This window comes from Glycine soja, chromosome 13, assembly GCF_004193775.1.
Source record: "Glycine soja cultivar W05 chromosome 13, ASM419377v2, whole genome shotgun sequence".
Taxonomy (NCBI): domain Eukaryota; kingdom Viridiplantae; phylum Streptophyta; class Magnoliopsida; order Fabales; family Fabaceae; genus Glycine; species Glycine soja.
Window position 1 is genome coordinate 18512694 of NC_041014.1, and position 17084 is coordinate 18529777.

General features: G+C 28.7%; 1 pseudogene; it reads left to right on the forward strand.

The window, feature by feature from the left end:
* The first annotated feature begins 4872 nt into the window (after window positions 1-4872).
* Window positions 4873-6597, forward strand: LOC114380923 (annotated as a pseudogene).
* The last annotated feature ends 10487 nt before the right edge of the window (window positions 6598-17084 follow it).

Genomic DNA, 17084 nt, shown 5'->3' on the forward strand with positions numbered 1-17084 from the left:
TTCATTCCTGTAACAATTTTCATCAGTATATATAAACCTACATAACATTTTTTTTAATTTAAATTTCAAAATATAAATTATGAGAGTTAAAAATTATCATAAATTACAAGGATAAAAAATAAAATAAAAAAAAACAAAATATGATTTATGACGGTTAAAAGTAGTCACACATTACATAAAAAATTTAAAAAAATGCATGAATTGAACCACCTCTCTCTCCATCTCCCTGGACATCAAAACAACAACAAGGGCTATCACAAAAGAACCCACACACTTACACTCACATATCCCACCCACCAAACCCATAAATCCAAATTCAAATCGAAACCACTCTTTTCCCACCACCCCTACCCCCAGCAACAACAACATTTTGGACCTCTTCCTCCACTATCGCAAACCCACCCCCCCACCACAAAACAACAAGATCTGAGCAAGAACAAGAATCAAGAACACAAATAGATATGAACGCACAACAACGAGAATCAAGAACAAGAACAAATCTCGGAGAAGTCGAGGAGGTAGATGAAGTAGGCAATGACTGAGAAAATGTCTACGGCCTCCTTATTCTCTTGTTTGCACTTCTTGGCCTCGACCTCCTTGTCGCGACGCTGAGGGAGTTGGTGTTTCTGTTGGAAGTGCTACTTGAGGTGTGAAGGGGTATTTTCGTTGAAGGAGGCGCCGTCGTCAGCAGAGACAAGGAAGAAGTCATTGCAGGTGGAGGAAGGGAAGGGTGTGAGAAAGAGAAAGAGGAAAAAAAGGAAAAGAGAAAAAAAAAAGCTAATACATGTCTTGCTTTTAGTGCACAAACATATGCATGTAGGTTTGGAATCACCCAACCCTTGTTCTGAATAAAAAAAATAACATTATAATTTTATAGGGACAAAAAACAGATAAAAAGTTTTACACGGATAAAAAATAAACTTTGATATATTTTTAAGGACGAAAATCATATTTTAATATTTTTTTAACCACTAGGATCTATGATTGACTTGGTGACCAGGAGTTGGATAGTTGAATGAGAAATTGGAATTGATTCTCATTGTTTTGATTGTATAAAAAAAAGGTTTTTCATCCTATTTTTAATTTATTTTTCAACGTTTATCTTTTATATTAATCTTAACTAAAACAATATTTAGGATAAAAGATTAATATATTTACTATCCTAAATATTTGATATAAAATAAAGTAAACAAATCAATATATATAGGATCTCTATGGTTAAGCTAGAATAACATAAGTTACTTGATCCACATGTTTGGTAATTATCTATGTACAATCTAAATGATGTTATGAAAATGCAAAGGAAATAAAATAAATGATTAATTATACTGTTGGTCCTCTAACTTGTTATGTTAATTGGGTTCTTTCATTAGTCAAACTTAAATATTTTATGGATATTGTTGATGTGACACTTATTGGTTACATAGCATTAAGGGGATAATGTGGCAACTAGGAGTAAGCATCAGACAAGTTGGACCAGATTATTTTTTGTCTTTATACAACCAGAATTTTTTATTAGGTCATTTATTTGAAACCAAACCTGACTCCAAGACCCTAAGTATATGGGATGAGACAGGATCAATACAATATTTTAAGATGATATATCAAAATTAACATTATGCATAACTAAACCATAGAATAAAAGAAGTATAAAACTTAATTGAGATATATTTTACAATATATATATTTTAATATCATTATAATATAATATCATATTATACAAAACATTATCTATCAAATAAAAGTTTATTATTGAAATAAATATTAAGTCATAAGATGAATCAAGACTCTTGATTGTTTTTATTTGATGCAAATAAATATTAAGTTTCAAAGATGGTGTCTTACACCTTGTATACATCATGTTTGTAGCATTTATGATCATAAGTAATGCTCTGTTCATTTGATACTTCGGACAAAGAATGTTCCTTGTTCTATATAAGATTTGTTGAAGAATAAAGAGAAAGAGAGAAGTCAAATGATAAAGCTACATACTCCACCAAAAGACATTACTAAAGCAAGTTACTAGGTATTTGAAGGTACAGATTAAAGGAGATTTTACCTCTAACGTGAAGATATGAAGTGCTCCTTAAGGAAAATAAACATAGTGCTTTATCAAATACCTTGACAAGTTGGTTAAAATCATTTAATGTTGCATTTAATGCTTCAACAGATACTTCACCAATAGATGCATATCAAATGGAAGAAGGTTGTTGTTTAGAGATAATGGTTACTTCTCCAACAAGTCTATAAATATAAGTTTTTAAGTGCTAAAGAGACTTCAATGTGCAATCATTCATAAGCTTTTAAACTCTGTAAAAAATTTCTTAGTTAGTTTAGAGCTCTCTAAAACCTTTATATCCTAAAGAGTTTTTGAGAGTGAGATTATATTTGTATACAGGTCTATAAGAAGCAAGATATAGTCAAGTGTGCACCTTACCTAAAACAAATATGCTGATTTGTAGAAGCCAAAAGTTGACAATCCAAATAAACATGAATCAGAATAAACCAAATAAGCTCAACAAAGAAATTATCCCGCTTATTTGCATAGGATTTTTATGTGAAGTAATCACAATTTGATGGCTCTGCATGGATCAATCTCTGTCTTTGATTTCATTACAAAAAATTTATGTAAAGCGGTCATAATTTTGTTGTTGGCATTTCATAGTGTTTGTCACTTTAATCCTACCATTAAAATTTCAGAGGCACTCTCTTGACCAGGTTGGTCTGGTTCTAAAATTGGACACTGACATTGTTTTTCAATTTCTCTAATTATTTTTTTTTTGCCAGATATTGCATAAAACATATCATACATATACTTGATAACCCTATGAGGACAATATATAACCTCCAACCGCACACCACAAAATGGAGAAGGAATTAAGGGGGTTCAAGAATTTGCGCAAGCTTCGCAATTTTCTTATATTGGAATGCTAATAAATCTTTAATATAATCTGCCCCAATAAGTATGTGTAAAGTTGTTTCCATTTCATCATGGAAGAATGAAATATGAATGAGATAATTAAAAGAAGACAGCCAGGCACTCATTAGAAATTTGGTTGAGGAGCTTTTGCTATAGGTTTTGGTGTGGGATAAGGCCATGGTAGCTTGGGGGGTTGGTGATCATGCTGAATTTTTGCATTGTTTGACTTGACAATAACATGTAGTCATGGTATAGTCTCCACTTTGAACTAAAGTTGGACTTTGTTTCTGCTCTGTATTTGATGATATGAATATTCAATGATCTATTGTCTATTGGGGCGTGTGGAATTGTTAATTAGTATTCTCTGTGTTGGGAGGTTTTGAACTTGCAAATTAACTGTTCTCATTTACTCATTGGTGGTTAGTTTTTTCCTTGTACTTAGGCTATGATTTTAGCCTGTGACATTTAATATTCTACTGTCATTTGCATAATTGGGGGGAGAAATTTGGTCCCTTGATTGGGAATTCCCTATTTTAAGGTGTTCAGAAGTAGTGTATTCATAGTTGGGAGAAGGGTTAGGTCTTGAAGGTGAGAGCGTGAGTTCTCTTCTACAGCTGAGGAGCACAGACCCAGAGAAGCTGCTGTTTCACAAGAAAAATTTCAGGATTATGATATGAGTAAAAGAAAGAGGAAATACTGGTGGAAGCGCTACGTGAACATCAGGAAAACTGGTGAGGCAGAATAAAAAGAGGTGGCTGGAGTTCAGTGGCCTATACCTTGGACAAGAGGTTAGAGCACACAAAGGCCTAGTCTGGACCATGAAATTTAGTCCATGTGGTCAGTATTTAGCGAGTGGAGGTGAAGATGGTGTTGTTCGCATATGGTGTGTTACATCACTGGATAAATCCAGTATTTGTTTCACCACAGAAGACAGTACTTCTAAAAGCAAAGTGGAATGTGACAACTCTCATTAATGTGATAACTACCTAGGTGTAACATTTTTTATGAGCTGCATAATGAATCTTTGTTGTATCCCGAGGAATCACCACTGCAAGAATTCTTTGCTTTTGGTTTTGTTTTTTTCAGTGATTTTCATGATCAGGACAGAAGCAAGGTAACATATTTGCACGAATCTTTTGGAGAACGAGCCAAAGTGCGCAAGTATCTAACTTGCTGCAGAGATTGCTGCAGACAAAAACCGTGAAGGAGATTGCAAGCACTGTGCTTCTTTGCAGGCCAATCTCCAATTGCAATTGCAAAAGACACAAAACTCGAACTCTGAATTACTTTTGGCTGTGACAGACCTTGAAGCAATGCTGGAACAAAAGAATAATGAAATCTGTCTACCAATACAAAATCCCAGAAGATTACTTTTGGCTGTGACAGACCTTGAAGCCACTGCCTCAAAACTTGACGTTGCCTGGCTACAATACAATATCACACGGGACATTATTTGGTTTTTCTAAATTGGCTGGGATATGAAAATGACTTCACTTTTTAAGATCAATGTAATACACCAATACTTGACATAAGGGAAAGTGGATACGAGCTATAAAGAGAAGAAAATATATAGGTTTAGATTCCATATCTTTAGTGAATTAGTTGTAAAGAAACTTACTAAGGTCCATTTAATTAGTTATTGGAGGTTTGAATAGTTTGTATTATAGATTGTATTCTTGTTTACATTGTATATAAAAAAATAAAACTGAATTGTTAGTAAAATATTAAGAATTATACGTCCCAAAATTTTTACACTTTGTTTAACGTTTTATATAAGTTAACTTGGCAGACCCATGGGGGCTTACAATGTGTCCAACTAGCTAAAACAAATACTACAAATAATTAGCATGTTAACTGAACCTTTGGCTTTGCCAATGATACAGCGTTTACCAAAAACTCGTTCCATCAGTCAAATTGACTTTCAAATAAGAACTTGCCTAGCTAGAGTTAAACAAAAACTATTTAATACTCTCATTCTCAAACTTTCTGGTTCAAGTGCCATGGTCTGATACCAAACTATACTCTCAACTTGTTTTCCTCTGCAACATGGCCTATGTAATACCCTAAATCAAGGTAAGCACTCATCCCCAATGGTAGGATAGTTTATCAATTTCTTGCATACTTACTTAGTAATATAAGAGTTCGAGTATGTTTTTTTGTTTTCCTCTTTCCATGTATGAATAAAAAAAAGAATCACAAACAAATAACTTTTGTCAATCACTTTGTAGGCTAAGGACTTGCGAAGATATTACAACTGTTATGAATTAGGAATCAATGAATCAGGAATCAAGCTCTAAACGTGCCACTGAAAACAGGCACATCAACAACCCAAACGCAGGAGCAACCCACCCAAGCACTTGGTGAATTACAACTAACCGAATCTGTTAGAAGTGTTGAGGTGGCAGGACAAGGAATATTATTGTCTGATACTTGTCTAAATTTTTGTTATTGTTGTCTAAATTCTGTTATTGCTAGAATTCTCTAGAATCCTGTTATCTTCTTTTCAAATCACAACATCATTGATGCATATATATAGTAGTCAACATGAATGTATTGGACAACAGAAAAATAATACAAGTTTCTTCCTTATCTTTCTCTTATGGAGATTCCTAGCCCTCGAAGCTAGGTTGTTCTTTCCCCGTTCTTGCAACAATAACATTTGGTGCTTTCATTGAGAGCTCCGATGGCAGACGATGAACTTTCCTCAAAGTGCTTGGACCACCTCGAGGCCGCCATTTCCATTCTCGCTATAACCCAAGCCTCCATGGCTGCCAAACTAGATCTCCTTCACCTGAAAATGGATACCCTATTAACCAACCACCACTTCTCATCTTCTTCCTCCGTGCGGTCACCACTGCCGTCTCCGCTTTCCATACCGACTCTGTCTTCATGCTCCGCACCCATGCAACCAAGTCCCGCACCGTTACCGGCTCCACTTTTCATGTCGCATGTGCCTCCATGCCCTGTTCCAATGCAACAAAGCCCAGCACCCATGCCTGCTCCTCACCTTGCCGCCAACAGCAAGCACCAAGTGCCCCACACGCTGTTCTCCGTCTTCAACCAACTCTGCCACGTTTGTGCTGTTGTTTCCCTCGACAACCTCTTAAGTGTTGTTGTTCATGATGGTCGTGCAACAGCTCCGCATGACAAGATTTTGGAACATAGAGACATGGCACTGTTTGAGATGGGAGTTGAGTCTTATGGGTCTGCCATTGTCGCACGCAAGTGCCAACCAGCTGCTTTTGCACTTTGGACGGCTGCTAAACCAAGAGAGTTTCGCCGGGACAGACCTTGGGATCCAGGTATTACTTTTGGAAGCCATGGTTGCAGTCCCAACACCTTGAGGACAAGGTGTTTTTGATGGGCCAAGAAATGTTATAAATTAGGAATCAAGCTCTAAACGTGCCATTGAGAACAGTCACCAACAACCTAAATGCAGGAGCAACCCACACAAGCACTTGGTGGATTAGAGCTAATTGAATCTGTTAGAAGTGATGAGGTGGCAGGACAAGGAATATTATTGTCTGATACTTGTCTAAATTTCTGTTATTGCTGTCTAAATTCTGTTATTACTAGAATTCGCTTGAATTCTCTAGAATCCTGTTATCTTTTTTTTTTTTTTTCAAATCACAACATCATTGATGCATATATATAGTAGTAAACATTAATGTATTGGATAGCAGAAAAATAATACAAGTTTCTTCCTTATCTTTCTCTTATGGAGGTTCCTAGCCCTCAAAGCTAGGCTATTCTTTCCCCCGTTCTTGCAACCATAACAACAACCTTCATTTTATAACTAATTATTTAATAAAACATGAAGTGATTAGATAAAAATACTGTTATTATTCCAGAGAATAATAATCAAAGAAAGCTTTTGGGAAAGGAAAGGTGTCATCATGGTGGAAAAATATATGGGAAATTGAGAAGGGGAAGTAGGGATAAGAGAGGGCGGTTTGGTGAATCAATTACCAAAGAAGTGGGAATGGTCATAACACAACATTTTGGACAGATCCTTGGGTGGTGGGAGGTATTTCGATGGATAGGTTTGAGTGATTATATTCTTTATCAAAAAAATAAAGAGGCTTATATAGCCAAGGGTGAACCAAGAATTTTTTTTTGGTGAGGGCAAAAAATAGTTTAGGATTAATTATGTTTTTGGTCCTAAACTTTTTTCAAATTTTACTTTTGGTCTCTAAATAAAATATCTATTATTTTTTGTTCCGATACTTTTTCTCTATTAACTATTTTAGTCTTTACTATCAATTAACAACATTCGTTGATTACGTAATATCCGAGCTAGTAGCCCAGTAACATTTCAGGTCATCAAGGAGTTTGACGAGATAAACATGTCACATGTAATTTGTTCTTGGTATATTATATTTTTAAAAATACCAAAACTAAATAAAGAAATTTTATAGGACCCAAAAATCAAGAAAAAAATTAGGAACCAAAAACAAAGAAAATTATATTTTAAAGACAAAAATATATTTAAGCTAACAAAGTATATGCATTTTCATCATCATGATTATTATTTTAAATTTTTTTTTGAAATAACGCTTCAGGAAAAATAAAGAAATTCTATATATATATAGAAACACAAAAATATTTTTATAATTGTAATAACTTCGGTGTAGTATTCTATAATGATTATCCAATAATCAATTTTTTTTATTGAATGGCTTCAAAAACCAATATTATACTCATTCTGAAAATGATAATCAGCCGCCTTACAATGCAAATTAAGAAAATTAAAAAAAAATCAACAATAACCAAAATTATTTTGTTTGACTAAATAGTATTTATCTCATTTCATTATGAATCGAATGTTCAATACAAGGAATCACATGATCAATAGAGTAGAGGCAAGGAAATAATGAAGTCACCCTTGCTAACTCATGAGCAAATCTATTAGTTTGTCTCTTAATAAATCATATTTCATAGGATGGATAACTAGCTAAAATCTTTTTACAATCAACAATAATATTTTCCAATTTTGTCAGGTCTTCACATGCAATGTTTATTTTGTCAACTACTGTTTTACAGTCTAAGTCAACCCATGTTTCACCTTCTTAAATGTTCATGCATGATTGTCTCCACTATGTCATTGTTGAAATGCATCTCCCTTGATTATCATGAACACACAAATCAGTTCCAATGATATTATAAATCATATGGAAGCTAGAATTCACATTGCATTTGAATCATTCATGTTCAATAACCAAAATTATTAACTACCCAAATAACAATCACGTATACATGACACTAGGGGTGTAAGCGGGTGTAGGTCAATCACAAACCTGAATTGACCTAAACCAATTCAAACAGTTTGGGTTGGTTAATTTTTGTATTTGAGTCAGACTCGAATCAAACCAATCAAACCTGTTGAATTTTGGGTTGGATCGTGGGTTTTAATATTTGAACCTACTGACTCATTGACCCGTTAATTTGTATTAAATTACTATTATAATTAATATATGTAATATATAATATATATTTTTTAAATTTTAAATATTATTGATCGTTGATTAAAAAGACTTATTGACCTACATTAAGTAAGCACCAACACATCCTTAACCTTCAGAAGTAAAGCGACAATGGTTTTACTAATTGAAGCCACTTTAAATGAGTTTCTAAAATTATTTTGAATCTATTTACAAAGAATAGGCCTCGTAATGTATTATTGGTTTTGGTAGAAAAAAGTTTTTGAAATTCATACTCACTATGCTTATTGAAACTCCTTATCTCAAATATAGTATGCTTAATTTCTAATCACCCATGGATAGATAGATAGATATATAGATAGATATGTGACAATAGAGTGGAGTGAAGTATGACAACGTTACCAAATTTTCTTTTTAATAAAAATTTAACAAAAAACAATTATGTCTGATTCATTTAATAATAAATTTAACTTATAAAAAATAGATTTTAAAAAAGAATAAACAAAACTAAATATTTTGACTCATTGACCCAACCAATCAAACTCAAACTGTTTATAAACAGATTGATTTGGGTTGGATTTCATTTTTTTCTTAGAAAATTGACCCAAATCAACCTGTTCTAATTTGATTGGGTTACGTTATGAATTTGACCAAACCCAACCCATATCGACTCGCTTACATCCCTACATGACACCACTAAATAAGTAGTGAGGGCATTGTTTTGGTGTAGGTTATAAATAATCCACACCGGTGTAGGTTGATAATTTATTTATTTATTGACATGTGACTGTTTTAGCCATGTCAAATAAGGAACCTCAAATCTAATAAGATACTATCTAATTAATTTTGAATTAATTTAAACAAATCTAATAAGATATTATCTTATCAATTTTGAATTAATAAAATCTAATAATATATTACCTAATCAATTTTGAATTAATAAAATATAATAAGCTAATTATGTTTGATAAATAATTAATTTTTTACCAAAAAAATGAATAGTTAAATTTATTGTATTAATATATTTATTTTATAATTTCAAAAATAAAAGTTAAGTTTATAATATATATTACGAAATCAAATTCATACATAGTCGTCGATGTTTTTTATAGAGAAAGTACATAGTAGTCGATTTAGACTTAATTAAATTTAACATGGCTAATTATATTAAAAAATAATTTAATTATTCACATTAATGATATTTATTATACAATTTTTAAAAATATTCATTAATACAATTTTGACAAAATATTTATATATTTAAAATATCTCATAAAAATATTAATTCATAAACAATATCTAAAAACCTAAACATGATTAAAGAAATTCATGAATGTTATTAAATAAAATTAATTATTCCTAAATTTAATAAATTTACCTAGCTATGCAAAAGAAATCTTTTTTAAAATTATTATTGGATACAAGACAAACTATAAAGTAACCAAATTAAAAAAGAAAGACTTATATGTAATAGATTAATCTTTAGTATCTATCCATAATTATTAGTTAAAATAAATTATTATAAGTAAAATTAAATCATTAATTTTAGATTCTTAAAAACATAAGTGTTATTATAATCTTTATCATTATAGGTTAAGAAGAAAGGTTCTTAGATCAATTTTTTGACCTAAACTAAGGATACAAAAGTTTTTTCTTAGAGTTATATTATTCTTTCAAACTTTGAATTGATTTTTTTCAATGTTTATTAATGATTACAAATGATGTAAAAAATAATTAATTTTATAAAATAAAATTTTCTAATAATTATATTCAAGGTTTAATTGTTATGCAAGTCTCTATACTTTTATCAAATTTTCACCTAATCCCTGAAGTTTTTTTCTCTTTTAATTGAGTCCCTAAAATTTTATTTATTTTTTAATTAGATTCTCCCATCTAATTGTGGTAATAAAAAATTAACTATATATACCAAATTAGAGGTGCAAATAATGTGATGGTACATCTAGAGTGTACTATAAACACAACTGAGTCAAATATAAGAGAATTTTGTAAAGTTTAAATCTTTGCAGGTTAATTCAATTCAAGTATCAAAGTTTAAACTTCTTACACAATAGTTATTATGGGACAAATGGAGTAATTTGTAATACTCCCTATGTATATCTTTTTATAGACAAACTTTTCAATGCTTTTTTGTTCTTATAATTTTTTTTGTTAATAATTTTAGTTCTTGTTGTTGAATAACAATGTTAATTGATGATGTAACAAGTATGTTAACTTATTATGCCAACAAAAAATCTGATGCAGGCATTCACATGTACTTTTTTTAATAAGTTATGCTTATAATATTCCACTTGTTTAGATAGTTCATAATGTCAAATAGGTTTATAAGTCATCAAAAATATAATTTATCAAAAATAAATTACACGTGATTATCTCGTCAAACTCTTTGATAATGATAAATCACTCGACTATTAACTTGGATACTACATAATCAAATAAGCATGTGACTAGATTAATTGTAATGGCTAAAATATTGTGTTTTGACCATTCTCACTTCCTTGCTAATTGATTCACCCAACTATTCTCTCCTCTCCCCCTACTTTCCTCTTTCAATTTCCCATATTTTTTTTACCATGATGACACTTTTCCTTTCCCACTTCTCAACTCACTCCAATCCTCTCCATATATTCCAATTAATACTATATACAACAAACTTTTTTTCCACGAGCACCCCCCATCACCATTTGTCTAGAAGAGCTAAATTAAACCTCCTCAAATCAAATCTATCACTTGTGACCCTCCTATCTTTCTTGACTTACACTGCCTTCCATTCCACCTAGTGTATCTTCCTCATATCCTCACTTCTACTCCCACAATATTTTTTAAGAGTTTGAATAAAAGATATTATTGCAAGCAATTTAACTATTCATTTTTTCCAAAAAAAATTAATTAATTATTCATTAAACATAATTAGCTTATTATGTTTTATTAATTTAAAATTAATTAGATAATATCTTATTATATATCAACCTACACGGGTACTGTTGATTATTTATAGCCTACACCGAAATAATGCTTTCACTACTTATTTAGTGGTGTCATGCATATATCAGTGTTATTCGAGTAGTTATTAATTTTGATTATTGTTGATTTTTTTTTAATTTGCTTAATATGTATGATAACGTGACTGATTATCATTTTTAGAATGAACAGAAGAATATTGGTTATTGGACCCATTCAGTAAAAAAAAAGAATATTGATTATTGGATAATCATTGTGTATATATAACTATAATTACTTTGAATGAATTTTAATACTGGAATATTTATTCAATGAATTTTAAGTTTCATGGTTGATCCCAATATTTGAATCCCGGGTCCGCCTCGGTATATATATATATATATATATATAATTTTAATTTCTATAATATGTAGATTAGTTGCTTTAAGAACGAAAGCAAAATAATAAGGACCTAAACTAAAGAAAGGAATGTTACAGGAGCATAGCCTAGAAGTAAATTAAAGCAAGAACCAAAATTAAAATGCGACTATAGTTTAGGGAAAAAATATATTTGTCTATTTTGTATATTTATTTTAATGGTTTTAATATTTTCAGAAATCTTTCCATATATTTTTTGTAAGATGATACGAGGCTACAGATCAAACAACAACAACTTCAAAACTACAGCTATGGAGGCGGCAGAAACGTCTGGTAACAGGTACAAAGAAATAAAAGATGGTCTTGCATGCTTTAATTGATCATGAAAGCACGCAATAAATACACTCAATAAATAATTTGACATGAGTAGATTCATGCAATGATGCAAATGTACGTCTTTGTCTAGTATTGTTTGTATGCTATATATTCCACGAAATACAAGTCAACATAGGCGGCAAATACGTACGTACGTGAGTCAAGATTAATGTAGTTTTCTTTTATTGGTTTCATGCTATTAGAAATGATATAGACTATCCTTGGAAACAAGACATCGTAGGTGATCCAACAACAAATGTCATAACAAATTAGCAAGTTAAAGATGGTGAGTTAATTCAATCAGAATTACCTCCTGCAACACAATATCAACTACCAAATATCAAAGACAGTAACAATAAATCTGTCATGACAATTCCATTCAAGATAAAAGATGTCAACGAGGAAGTAACCTCTAAAGACATCAAGAACCTAATGGAACAGACAAATTATACCAATAAATATTTATAAACTTTAGGAGAAACCATATATATATATATATATATATATATATATATATATATATATATATATATATATATTAATACGAAGTAGGTTACTGTTAGCTAAATTTAATCTTGTAAGGTAAATCCTAATAATAATAAAATTTAAGATAAAATAATATAGTATGCTACTAAGACATTGCATGCGATACATGTATATCGAGCTGTTAAAGACATAATATGTTAAAGACATTGGCATGCTGTCCATGGACATCAAATCAAAAGTAGCTGATAGCCTTAATTAGTAAAGTGAAAGTCTAATATAATGATATGATATGGGACTTCTAGTTTCTTTTTTCTTTTGTTTGGCTCAACAGTCATGAAAAATAATTATTTTTTTATTTTATAATTAATACTATATGACTTTAATATTTTATAAGTCTATGTGACATGGTCATTTTGTATATTTACTTCCTATAAAATTATGTTGGTCATTTAAGTTTTAAATCTCTACTATTAAAAAAATTAATTCATTAAAAAAATATGACATTATAAATGAATTGTCATCACATCATCAATTAACTATAATGACTAAAATAATTTAATGGTGACCAAAATAATAAAATATCTAAATTAAGAGGACTGAAACCCTGACGTAATTTTAAGATGACTAAAAATAAAATATCTTATTTTGAGAAATAAAAATAAATAATGAACTAAAAAAGAAAAAAAATAAAGGGACTGAAAATTAAAATCTGAAAAAGTTGAGGATGAAAATGAGTTTTTTTTTAGATTAAAGATTAAACGATCAGCTGAAAGATGACGGGTGAGGTATGATTTGGTAATGTAGGGAAAATAAAACGAATGGTGGGCACACTCTTATGTAAGAGAAAATGACAAGTAGCAAATTAAATAAATTATCCTTTTATATTTATAGAGGTAAATTTGGTTAGTAGGAAAAGAATAAATAAATAAATAAATTAAATGTGTTGTGTGTGACGGTCGTGATGACTACCATATCCATCATTCACATGTGGATGGGGGTGTGGTTACTTAGCTTGTTATAGTCACTTTGGCCAAAAAGGCTTAAAGTAGTTGCTTAGCATATTATGGCCAAAAGTCTTAAAGAAGGTGTGAGAAGCATAGATTGTGTGAGGTTAATACTTTTTTTGGATCAAGTTTTTAAAAGTCAAATAGGATAGATTTTATGGAGATAATGCATGCGTTATGTCTCTAAAAAAAAAGGTCTCCTAAAGTTTCTTTTGGCAACACACAAATAACTTATAGTAATTTTTATAATTTTTCTAGGCCTGCCTTTTTAATTTCTCAAAATTTTTAATTAACTAAATTTTACTTAAATTCATTTCTTCACTAATTTTGTGATTAATTAAGGTTAATTGAAATTGAAACTCTAGGTTAGTTATTATCTCCCTATTGACTTTTTGCAATTTTTTATACACTTAAACCTAAATTATTTTTATGTTTACATGTTAACCCCTAAACTAAATTTTTCTTTAAACTATCACTGTTTTTCCTTCTTATAATGCATGATCAAAATTTATCTACAATTTACGATGATGAAACTTTTTTCTAAATCGATTTTGCATACACTTGATGTCGTTCATCAAAACCAAAGAATTACTATTTTCCTAAAAAATATTTCTAAAGCTTATTTTAAACTTATTCATTTTAAACATTTCATCGCTTAATTATATAATAAATTTTACATATTTAATTTAATACTATAATTTATAGAGTTTAATTTTATTAGATAAATATAAATTAGACAATCATTGGTTATCATAATACCTCTTTAGAAAAACATGAGAGATAACATTAAAAAAATTATTTGATAGTTATGTGGAGTCTGAAGAGCCTTGTTATATAAGCAAAAATACATAAATAATTGAATTACATTAAGTAATAGTTTTTCTGCAAGGTCTAATGTCAAATTGAATTAAAATCATGGTAATCATGGCTATATGTTTTGCAAAAATACCTTTGAGAAACTTGTTAAAAGCTGAAAAGTTATTTAGAAGTTAAAAAAGCTAGTTAGAATGAAAATGCATATAGTTCTTTAAAAAAAGATGAATGCATATAGCTAATAGATGAAAATTTTTAAATTAACTTTTTAAATTATAAGTGTTTAATAAAATTATTTTTTCATGAATCTTATAAATGAAAAATTACAGAAATAGCCATACTTAAATAGTTTTTTTATATAATTTTAATGTTATTTTATCGATAAAAATATATTTTGGGATATTTATAATTTTAATCCTGTACTTTTTTATTTATAGATCAATTATTTTATTTACAATTTTTACTTTCAATTATCTTAATTTTTTTATGTTGTGTATTCTACTATTCAATTTATACTAGATCTTAAAAAAATATTTATAACTAAATTTAAAATAAAGTAAAAATATCCTATTTTTATAAGTAGACATTTTAATTTTATTATATTAGTAGTGTAATGGTTATAATAAATAATGTAATAAAAAAATTAAAATAATAATAAAAATAAATAAAAGAAAGTTATCATCTGTTAGTATGATCATTATCTTGAAGTATAACGGCAGAAAAAAATTGTAAATAGTATAATAATTAAAATAAATAGTGTAATATAAAAATATCTAAAAGTAATAATGAAAAATAAAATAATCTTATTGCCTATCCTTATCAATATCTTATCTCATAAAATGGTAAAAATAAAAAAAAATCCTATCTTATGTAAAGAATAAAATAAAGACGATAAAAATTTACATTATGAGTATAAGGAAAAAAAATATAATAAAATCTTACATTATATAAAAAGGAAATTTGATAAATACTTTTAAGAACAAAAGGAGAATAAAGATAAAAAGTTAGAAATAGTTTTTTTTAAAATACTACTGGTAGCTTTCAAAAAATGTTGCAAGCCACTAAATAAAACTTATTTATCAAACTTGTTTGATAATTAAATAGAGTCTGAAGAGACTTGTTGTAAAAAAAAAAACATAAATATTGAATTTAAAGATACTTATTCAATAGTGCTTGAGTTTCTTTTTAATCGTTATATTTTTTCAAAAATAATTCTATTTATCTGTCATTTATAAAATTCAAGATCACATTAACTTTTCTTTTATCAATTATATTATACTCTTAGTTATCTTTTAATTTTTAATTAATTTATGCATACATTTATCGCGTAGTGGAAAAAAAATAGAAAATCTCACAATTATTTTATTAAAACAAAGAAAATTAATTATATTTGTTGATTTTTACGTAATAATCTTTAAAAAATAAATAAAATGAACGGAAGAAATAATAGTTTTTCTGCTAGGTTCAATGTCAAATTGCATTAAATTATGGTGACATGTTCAAAATTCAAGATATTTAATCAGATAAAAATATCAAATGTCTCTCAAATTCTTTTGCTTATAACTAACAAAGAATTAATTAAAGGCCAATAATGATAAGTACTCAAGCAACTTTTTTCCTTCCTTCTTCCCTAATTTCCTACGAAAAAAGTTATTTGGTGAGATGACACGAAAGAAATTTTTTTTTTCACATATGTAACCTTAACTGAAAAGGTTCTTTCGCAGAAACATTAAAAGATATTTTAGAAATTATAAAAAATTGTTAAATACACCAGCAATCTTGCTGGGTGCCCTAGCAATTCCCTTAAAATATTCCAAGGGGTACATATGCCTCCACGGAATTAATTGTCTAAAATTAAATTCTCCCTTAAAATATTCCAAGGGGTACAGATGCCTCCACGGAATTAATTGTCTAAAATTAAATTCTCACCTAAACAATAAATAGAGATCCTTCCATCCGTGTTAGCCAATATGAACCATTCATGAGATTGACATACATAAGATCAACGGACAATGCTCCCTTAGCAATCAAATCATTCAAAGAAGTAACTTTTTCTGTAGCATAAGAGTTGTTTAAATTTAAATCAATCTAAAATAAAAATAAAAAATTACAAAAAAAAAGTCGAAAACAAAATCAAATTAATTTTTTATGGATTTGTTTGGATACTTTTTTTTCTCAAACCAATTAATTGGTTCGGTTCAGTTTGGGATTTGTATTTTTGAAATTAAACCGCAACACTTATATTAATACTAATATTATTTTAATATTATGTATTTTATGTGTATATTATTTAAGTTTTACAATATTTTGTAATGTTTTGTATATAAAACTTATATAATGCATACTACTTTATCTTTTGTAGATATACTTAATTTAAAATAGATAAAATTTTATAAATTTTTATTGTACAAGATTTAACATATTAATAAATTATACAGATTATTATTATCAATTTTTTAATGTAATTTTATTTAAAATATGAAAAAATATATATATAAATTTTAATGAAGTAATATTTTAATAAAAAATTAAACTAAATCAAACCGCAAAATATTAATTTAATTTCATTATGATTTTATTTTAAATAAAAACGAAATATATATATATATATATATATATATATATATATATATATATATATATATATATATATAAAGTTTAATTTAAATAACTTTTATATAAAAAAATTGAATCAAATAGAGCGGCGAA